General features: G+C 42.5%; 2 long non-coding RNA genes across 2 annotated transcripts; both read left to right on the top strand.

The window, feature by feature from the left end:
- Positions 1–1,976: 1,976 nt before the first annotated feature.
- On the top strand, positions 1,977–4,824 carry LOC137184031 (uncharacterized). The gene is made up of 2 exons (XR_010928603.1): positions 1,977–3,149; positions 4,096–4,824. It is a non-coding gene; the product is annotated as an uncharacterized lncRNA (long non-coding RNA).
- Positions 4,825–5,561: 737 nt separating this feature from the next.
- Positions 5,562–8,712, top strand: LOC137184032 (uncharacterized). The gene is made up of 2 exons (XR_010928604.1): positions 5,562–7,037; positions 7,984–8,712. It is a non-coding gene; the product is annotated as an uncharacterized lncRNA (long non-coding RNA).
- Positions 8,713–9,063: the final 351 nt, after the last annotated feature.

Here is a 9,063-nt window from a genome sequence, read left to right on the forward strand (position 1 = left end):
GTATAAAAAGGTTGAAAAAAATGTATAAAATGTGGGAAATACTTACATTGAGATAAAAAAACAACAACAACTGTACAGTTAAAAGAGAGAATTCATTTAATCATTATTGTGCTACAGTAATGTGTGGAGAATTATTATATTACTATGGCCATTAGAGAAAAGTAGTGACGTCATGAAAATAACAGTCCTGTCTTCATGCAGGCTGGGTTTTTTTGAGAACAAGAGAACTGGATCTGGATTCTCCCTGTGGATGGGAGATGGCGAGCCCCCAGTGAGATCTCTTCTTAACCTAAGGAGTGAGGAACCGAGACCTGAGAAGAGGACCTGGTATCTTTTTTTGCTTCCACTCAAGTATCAGTGTGGTAGGACCACCACACATCCGACTACTTGAATTTTTCCCCCTGACTTGACATAAAACATTGACTTGAGCGCGCTGACTGATATCGCAAAGACATTAAAGGGACATTACACTCATGGACACTTTCAATTCAAGTTCTGCTGAAAGACTGTGAAATCTTGAGATACTGATGATAATTGCACTGCATTTTATGTTCATGTTTTATAACTTGGTACAGTAAACTTACCTGAAACGTTCCTGGTGGCTCCATTTACCTGTTTTGTCTGCCATTCCCTTTTCAACCCTCCCATTACGAAATGTTTCATCATAGGATAAAGGTGATGACTCAGAACAACTTTGTGTTGATTTGCAGTGACTCTTCCCTCTGAGTGGACAAGTGGACCCAAACCATGCCAGCAAAATGCCCCCCACAGCATAACAGAGCCACCAGATCCGCTCACTGTAGGGGTCAAGCATTCAGACCTGGACCAGCTTTTCCTTGAATTTGTCAAGCGTCTGTATGTATATAGGATGATATGAATAAATTCATAATGAGCATAGATTAAAACAGCAATTGGCCATATGTTATACAACTATGTATCTTTATTCAAAACATGAGACATTATCAGTGAGTGATCTTTGGGAAAGTGTTGACCTGTTTGATGAACCTTCAACACTGTAGTTGGCATTTTGGAAGCTAGATGGCGCTGGAACGTGCTTGTTGGCGACATGACTTTTGTTAAATCCCAAAACTCGGATGAATCAGGTTTCTCTGGCCGGGTGCGGTGGCGCGCGCCTGTAACCCAAGTTACCGGGAGGCTGAGGCTGGAGGATGGCTTGAGCTCAGGAGCTCTGAACTGCAGCGGACTATGTCGATGGGGTGTCCGCACTAAGTTGGGTATGGATATGGTGCTCCTGGGGGAGCTCGGGACCACCAGGTGGTCTGAGGAGGGGTGCACCGGCCCAGGTCGGAAACGGAGCAGGTCAAAGCCCCCGTGCCGCTCAGTAGTTGGATGGCGCCTGTGAATAGACGCTGTGGTGCAGCCTGAGCGATACAGCGGGACCCAGTCTTTTTACCCTCTGCACACTTTACAACAAACAGCTGTGACAGCTTCATGTTCCAGGAAGAAACCTCAGAAAGCAATGCTGCTTAGTCTGGCCCACACTGCCTCCATCTGGAGAAGAGGAGCACTTACTATCAATGGCACCAATCAATGCAGCACCACAGACACACATCACTATAACACTAAAACTAGCCTATATCGTGTTATAAGTATTTTGTTGTATACTATAACACAAGTTTTTACGGTGGTGGAAGAAGTAAGCAAAGTATTATCTTCCGGCCTCATACACAGCTCCCACAATACCATCACACATAGCACAGAGGGCTTTGGGGTGAGAAATGTCCATTACAATTGACATCAGAACACATAATTGCTCCTTTGCTGAGATATACATCACTCAGGAGGACATCAGTTTTCCCATAGTATGACAAGACATCCTCATGATCCAATATTAACTCTATGACAATTTTTTCCTAAGTTACACCGTTTACAGATCATACAGCCTAGTAACATTACTGACACAATTTGGGAATGATTTAAAGTTGATTACTTGTGTAAAAGGAATAATTACAAGAACCTGCTGGTTTCATGTAATATTTTGTACATTATATGCTAATTGTCTGCTAACAATGTGCACACTGCACGTGGTGACAGGAATTTCAGTGTCTCCTGCGACCGAAATTCAAATCTTACCTCCAAAGCATATTTGGCATACTGTATAAATGTGGGTGCTGTCTGTTAATATTCGGTGTGCTCGGGCTGTATAGTCATATTTAGGGAAGTGTATATTTTTTTTTATCTTGGGAAGAAGAGTTTTCTCCGGAGCTCTTGGCTCATTAAACTGCCTGCTGCTTATGAGAGGAGCTGTTGTGATTGGCATCAATCAAGCTTCCCTTAACTCCACCTGTTGTTGTGAGAAATATTCTATTTATCAATGAATTTGAGTTTCAGATGTTTATTTTACTCTTTCATTTCATCTTATGTTGGTCGTGACGGCTATGTGACATCACGGAGGATGTCCATATTGATGTGTCATCAGTTGTCAGTTGACAGCAGTGCTTATTTGACGTCATCAATGACAGCGTCAAGGCTTGGAACCGAGTTTATAAATAGGACCCCCTCCTGCCATCAATCTCCATTCCACACTCCCTCACAGGAGACGTGGAGGCTCTGATGCACCGCGGCAGCATGCGGCAGCCGTCGCCTCGGTCTGCAGCCGAGGGGAGTCCTCGATAGCCGCCAGGTGTCATGCATGGCTGAGCTCGAGCTCGCGGTCCACCGCTTAGCTCGAGCTCGCGGTGCACAGCTGAGCTCAAGCTCGCGATGCATGACACCGGGGGGCCCTGCCAGTGCATAGATCTGGCCTAGTCTGTCGTGCTGGTATGGGAGGCTCAGGCAGCCTGGTTGCTTCAGAGCCTGTATATATTGCTGCTTCTTTTTTTCTTTCTTTTCTTTTCTTTTCTTTTCTTTTCTTTTCTTTTCTTTTCTATCCTCTTGCTTTCTTTCTTCACTGCATGCATACATTTATCTACATTTATGTATATTTATGTACGTGAATGTAGATTTATGTATATTTATGTCCGTCCATGTATATTTATGTACTTTTATGTATATTTATATACGTGAATATATATTTATGTACGTTTACGTACATCTGCGCTGCGCGGGGCGCAATTGACTGAGATGACTGCCTGCAGACATGTCCCGAACAGGACTAAATCCACGACAAGTTGTAACAGGCAAACAGTGTACGTGTTAAAGTACTTGTAACCCAGTAGAGAATTGGGTCCAATTATATCTTTATTTGTCTATAGTTTCCTTATTTATCTCATTTTCATTTGTTAATCAATCTGTCAATGACTTATTTTACACACACAGTCCTTATTTGTCATATCAACTAGAGCAAACTTATGATTGGTTAGAGGGAGTTAAGTCCCACCCTCTCTTTACGCAGAAGTCAGTGAGTTGCAGTGCGGGTAAAACAGCAGCGGTCGGAGTGGATGAGAAATAGAGAGTTAGAACAGCGATTATTAACATATCCATGAGATAAAATACTCTTCTGAAGACGTCAGAGGTGTGCGAGGGTCCGCGAGCCAGGAGTAGTAGTACTTTTGGCATTATCTCTTGGTGAGTTGCCGAGCTAATTAGCGCCAGCGCATGCTAACTGTATTAGCCACACTGTGAGTTGATGTGTGAGGTGGCAGAAAACGTGTCTGTGCTCCATAAACGCTTGAACTTGGCTTATCACTGCTGCTCACTGTTTCTGTTAACTATCTTAAGAGTTAAAAACTGAATATTATTGCTCTGATAATTTAGAAGAAGTAAGGTATGATGTTTATTTTGATAGTGTGTGTGTAGTTATATTGAGATACCTTGTGTGATGAAACTGATGGATAAGTTCATTTATAACTAAAAGTTAAAACATCATAATTCATGGGTTAACAGCTAAAATTCACGTTGATTAAATTCATGTTTAAAAGGTTGATTAAAAATGTATAAAAAGGTTGAAAAAAATGTATAAAATGTGGGAAATACTTACATTGAGATAAAAAAACAACAACAACTGTACAGTTAAAAGAGAGAATTCATTTAATCATTATTGTGCTACAGTAATGTGTGGAGAATTATTATATTACTATGGCCATTAGAGAAAAGTAGTGACGTCATGAAAATAACAGTCCTGTCTTCATGCAGGCTGGGTTTTTTTGAGAACAAGAGAACTGGATCTGGATTCTCCCTGTGGATGGGAGATGGCGAGCCCCCAGTGAGATCTCTTCTTAACCTAAGGAGTGAGGAACCGAGACCTGAGAAGAGGACCTGGTATCTTTTTTTGCTTCCACTCAAGTATCAGTGTGGTAGGACCACCACACATCCGACTACTTGAATTTTTCCCCCTGACTTGACATAAAACATTGACTTGAGCGCGCTGACTGATATCGCAAAGACATTAAAGGGACATTACACTCATGGACACTTTCAATTCAAGTTCTGCTGAAAGACTGTGAAATCTTGAGATACTGATGATAATTGCACTGCATTTTATGTTCATGTTTTATAACTTGGTACAGTAAACTTACCTGAAACGTTCCTGGTGGCTCCATTTACCTGTTTTGTCTGCCATTCCCTTTTCAACCCTCCCATTACGAAATGTTTCATCATAGGATAAAGGTGATGACTCAGAACAACTTTGTGTTGATTTGCAGTGACTCTTCCCTCTGAGTGGACAAGTGGACCCAAACCATGCCAGCAAAATGCCCCCCACAGCATAACAGAGCCACCAGATCCCCTCACTGTAGGGGTCAAGCATTCAGACCTGGACCAGCTTTTCCTTGAATTTGTCAAGCGTCTGTATGTATATAGGATGATATGAATAAATTCATAATGAGCATAGATTAAAACAGCAATTGGCCATATGTTATACAACTATGTATCTTTATTCAAAACATGAGACATTATCAGTGAGTGATCTTTGGGAAAGTGTTGACCTGTTTGATGAACCTTCAACACTGTAGTTGGCATTTTGGAAGCTAGATGGCGCTGGAACGTGCTTGTTGGCGACATGACTTTTGTTAAATCCCAAAACTCGGATGAATCAGGTTTCTCTGGCCGGGTGCGGTGGCGCGCGCCTGTAACCCAAGTTACCGGGAGGCTGAGGCTGGAGGATGGCTTGAGCTCAGGAGCTCTGAACTGCAGCGGACTATGTCGATGGGGTGTCCGCACTAAGTTGGGTATGGATATGGTGCTCCTGGGGGAGCTCGGGACCACCAGGTGGTCTGAGGAGGGGTGCACCGGCCCAGGTCGGAAACGGAGCAGGTCAAAGCCCCCGTGCCGCTCAGTAGTTGGATGGCGCCTGTGAATAGACGCTGTAGTGCAGCCTGAGCGATACAGCGGGACCCAGTCTTTTTACACTCTGCACACTTTACAACAAACAGCTGTGACAGCTTCATGTTCCAGGAAGAAACCTCAGAAAGCAATGCTGCTTAGTCTGGCCCACACTGCCTCCATCTGGAGAAGAGGAGCACTTACTATCAATGGCACCAATCAATGCAGCACCACAGACACACATCACTATAACACTAAAACTAGCCTATATCGTGTTATAAGTATTTTGTTGTATACTATAACACAAGTTTTTACGGTGGTGGAAGAAGTAGGCAAAGTATTATCTTCCGGCCTCATACACAGCTCCCACAATACCATCACACATAGCACAGAGGGCTTTGGGGTGAGAAATGTCCATTACAATTGACATCAGAACACATAATTGCTCCTTTGCTGAGATATACATCACTCAGGAGGACATCAGTTTTCCCATAGTATGACAAGACATCCTCATGATCCAATATTAACTCTATGACAATTTTTTCCTAAGTTACACCGTTTACAGATCATACAGCCTAGTAACATTACTGACACAATTTGGGAATGATTTAAAGTTGATTACTTGTGTAAAAGGAATATTTACAAGAACCTGCTGGTTTCATGTAATATTTTGTACATTATATGCTAATTGTCTGCTAACAATGTGCACACTGCACGTGGTGACAGGAATTTCAGTGTCTCCTGCGACCGAAATTCAAATCTTACCTCCAAAGCATATTTGGCATACTGTATAAATGTGGGTGCTGTCTGTTAATATTCGGTGTGCTCGGGCTGTATAGTCATATTTAGGGAAGTGTATATTTTTTTTTATCTTGGGAAGAAGAGTTTTCTCCGGAGCTCTTGGCTCATTAAACTGCCTGCTGCTTATGAGAGGAGCTGTTGTGATTGGCATCAATCAAGCTTCCCTTAACTCCACCTGTTGTTGTGAGAAATATTCTATTTATCAATGAATTTGAGTTTCAGATGTTTATTTTACTCTTTCATTTCATCTTATGTTGGTCGTGACGGCTATGTGACATCACGGAGGATGTCCATATTGATGTGTCATCAGTTGTCAGTTGACAGCAGTGCTTATTTGACGTCATCAATGACAGCGTCAAGGCTTGGAACCGAGTTTATAAATAGGACCCCCTCCTGCCATCAATCTCCATTCCACACTCCCTCACAGGAGACGTGGAGGCTCTGATGCACCGCGGCAGCATGCGGCAGCCGTCGCCTCGGTCTGCAGCCGAGGGGAGTCCTCGATAGCCGCCAGGTGTCATGCATGGCTGAGCTCGAGCTCGCGGTCCACCGCTTAGCTCGAGCTCGCGGTGCACAGCTGAGCTCAAGCTCGCGATGCATGACACCGGGGGGCCCTGCCAGTGCATAGATCTGGCCTAGTCTGTCGTGCTGGTATGGGAGGCTCAGGCAGCCTGGTTGCTTCAGAGCCTGTATATATAGCTGCTTCTTTTTTTCTTTCTTTCCTTTCTTTTCTTTTCTTTTCTTTTCTTTTCTATCCTCTTGCTTTCTTTCTTCACTGCATGCATACATTTATCTACATTTATGTATATTTATGTACGTGAATGTAGATTTATGTATATTTATGTCCGTCCATGTATATTTATGTACTTTTATGTATATTTATATACGTGAATATATATTTATGTACGTTTACGTACATCTGCGCTGCGCGGGGCGCAATTGACTGAGATGACTGCCTGCAGACATGTCCCGAACAGGACTAAATCCACGACAAGTTGTAACAGGCAAACAGTGTACGTGTTAAAGTACTTGTAACCCAGTAGAGAATTGGGTCCAATTATATCTTTATTTTTCTATAGTTTCCTTATTTATCTCATTTTCATTTGTTAATCAATCTGTCAATGACTTATTTTACACACACAGTCCTTATTTGTCATATCAACTAGAGCAAACCTATGATTGGTTAGAGGGAGTTAAGTCCCACCCTCTCTTTACGCAGAAGTCAGTGAGTTGCAGTGCGGGTAAAACAGCAGCGGTCGGAGTGGATGAGAAATAGAGAGTTAGAACAGCGATTATTAACATATCCATGAGATAAAATACTCTTCTGAAGACGTCAGAGGTGTGCGAGGGTCCGCGAGCCAGGAGTAGTAGTACTTTTGGCATTATCTCTTGGTGAGTTGCCGAGCTAATTAGCGCCAGCGCATGCTAACTGTATTAGCCACACTGTGAGTTGATGTGTGAGGTGGCAGAAAACGTGTCTGTGCTCCATAAACGCTTGAACTTGGCTTATCACTGCTGCTCACTGTTTCTGTTAACTATCTTAAGAGTTAAAAACTGAATATTATTGCTCTGATAATTTAGAAGGAGTAAGGTATGATGTTTATTTTGATAGTGTGTGTGTAGTTATATTGAGATACCTTGTATGATGAAACTGATGGATAAGTTCATTTATAACTAAAAGTTAAAACATCATAATTCATGGGTTAACAGCTAAAATTCATGTTGATTAAATTCATGTTTAAAAGGTTGATTAAAAATGTATAAAAAGGTTGAAAAAAATGTATAAAATGTGGGAAATACTTACATTGAGATAAAAAAACAACAACAACTGTACAGTTAAAAGAGAGAATTCATTTAATCATTATTGTGCTACAGTAATGTGTGGAGAATTATTATATTACTATGGCCATTAGAGAAAAGTAGTGACGTCATGAAAATAACAGTCCTGTCTTCATGCAGGCTGGGTTTTTTTGAGAACAAGAGAACTGGATCTGGATTCTCCCTGTGGATGGGAGATGGCGAGCCCCCAGTGAGATCTCTTCTTAACCTAAGGAGTGAGGAACCGAGACCTGAGAAGAGGACCTGGTATCTTTTTTTGCTTCCACTCAAGTATCAGTGTGGTAGGACCACCACACATCCGACTACTTGAATTTTTCCCCCTGACTTGACATAAAACATTGACTTGAGCGCGCTGACTGATATCGCAAAGACATTAAAGGGACATTACACTCATGGACACTTTCAATTCAAGTTCTGCTGAAAGACTGTGAAATCTTGAGATACTGATGATAATTGCACTGCATTTTATGTTCATGTTTTATAACTTGGTACAGTAAACTTACCTGAAACGTTCCTGGTGGCTCCATTTACCTGTTTTGTCTGCCATTCCCTTTTCAACCCTCCCATTACGAAATGTTTCATCATAGGATAAAGGTGATGACTCAGAACAACTTTGTGTTGATTTGCAGTGACTCTTCCCTCTGAGTGGACAAGTGGACCCAAACCATGCCAGCAAAATGCCCCCCACAGCATAACAGAGCCACCAGATCCCCTCACTGTAGGGGTCAAGCATTCAGACCTGGACCAGCTTTTCCTTGAATTTGTCAAGCGTCTGTATGTATATAGGATGATATGAATAAATTCATAATGAGCATAGATTAAAACAGCAATTGGCCATATGTTATACAACTATGTATCTTTATTCAAAACATGAGACATTATCAGTGAGTGATCTTTGGGAAAGTGTTGACCTGTTTGATGAACCTTCAACACTGTAGTTGGCATTTTGGAAGCTAGATGGCGCTGGAACGTGCTTGTTGGCGACATGACTTTTGTTAAATCCCAAAACTCGGATGAATCAGGTTTCTCTGGCCGGGTGCGGTGGCGCGCGCCTGTAACCCAAGTTACCGGGAGGCTGAGGCTGGAGGATGGCTTGAGCTCAGGAGCTCTGAACTGCAGCGGACTATGTCGATGGGGTGTCCGCACTAAGTTGGGTATGGATATGGTGCTCCTGGGGGAGCTCGGGACCACCAGGTGGTC

This window comes from Thunnus thynnus, chromosome 6, assembly GCF_963924715.1.
Source record: "Thunnus thynnus chromosome 6, fThuThy2.1, whole genome shotgun sequence".
NCBI lineage: Eukaryota > Metazoa > Chordata > Actinopteri > Scombriformes > Scombridae > Thunnus > Thunnus thynnus.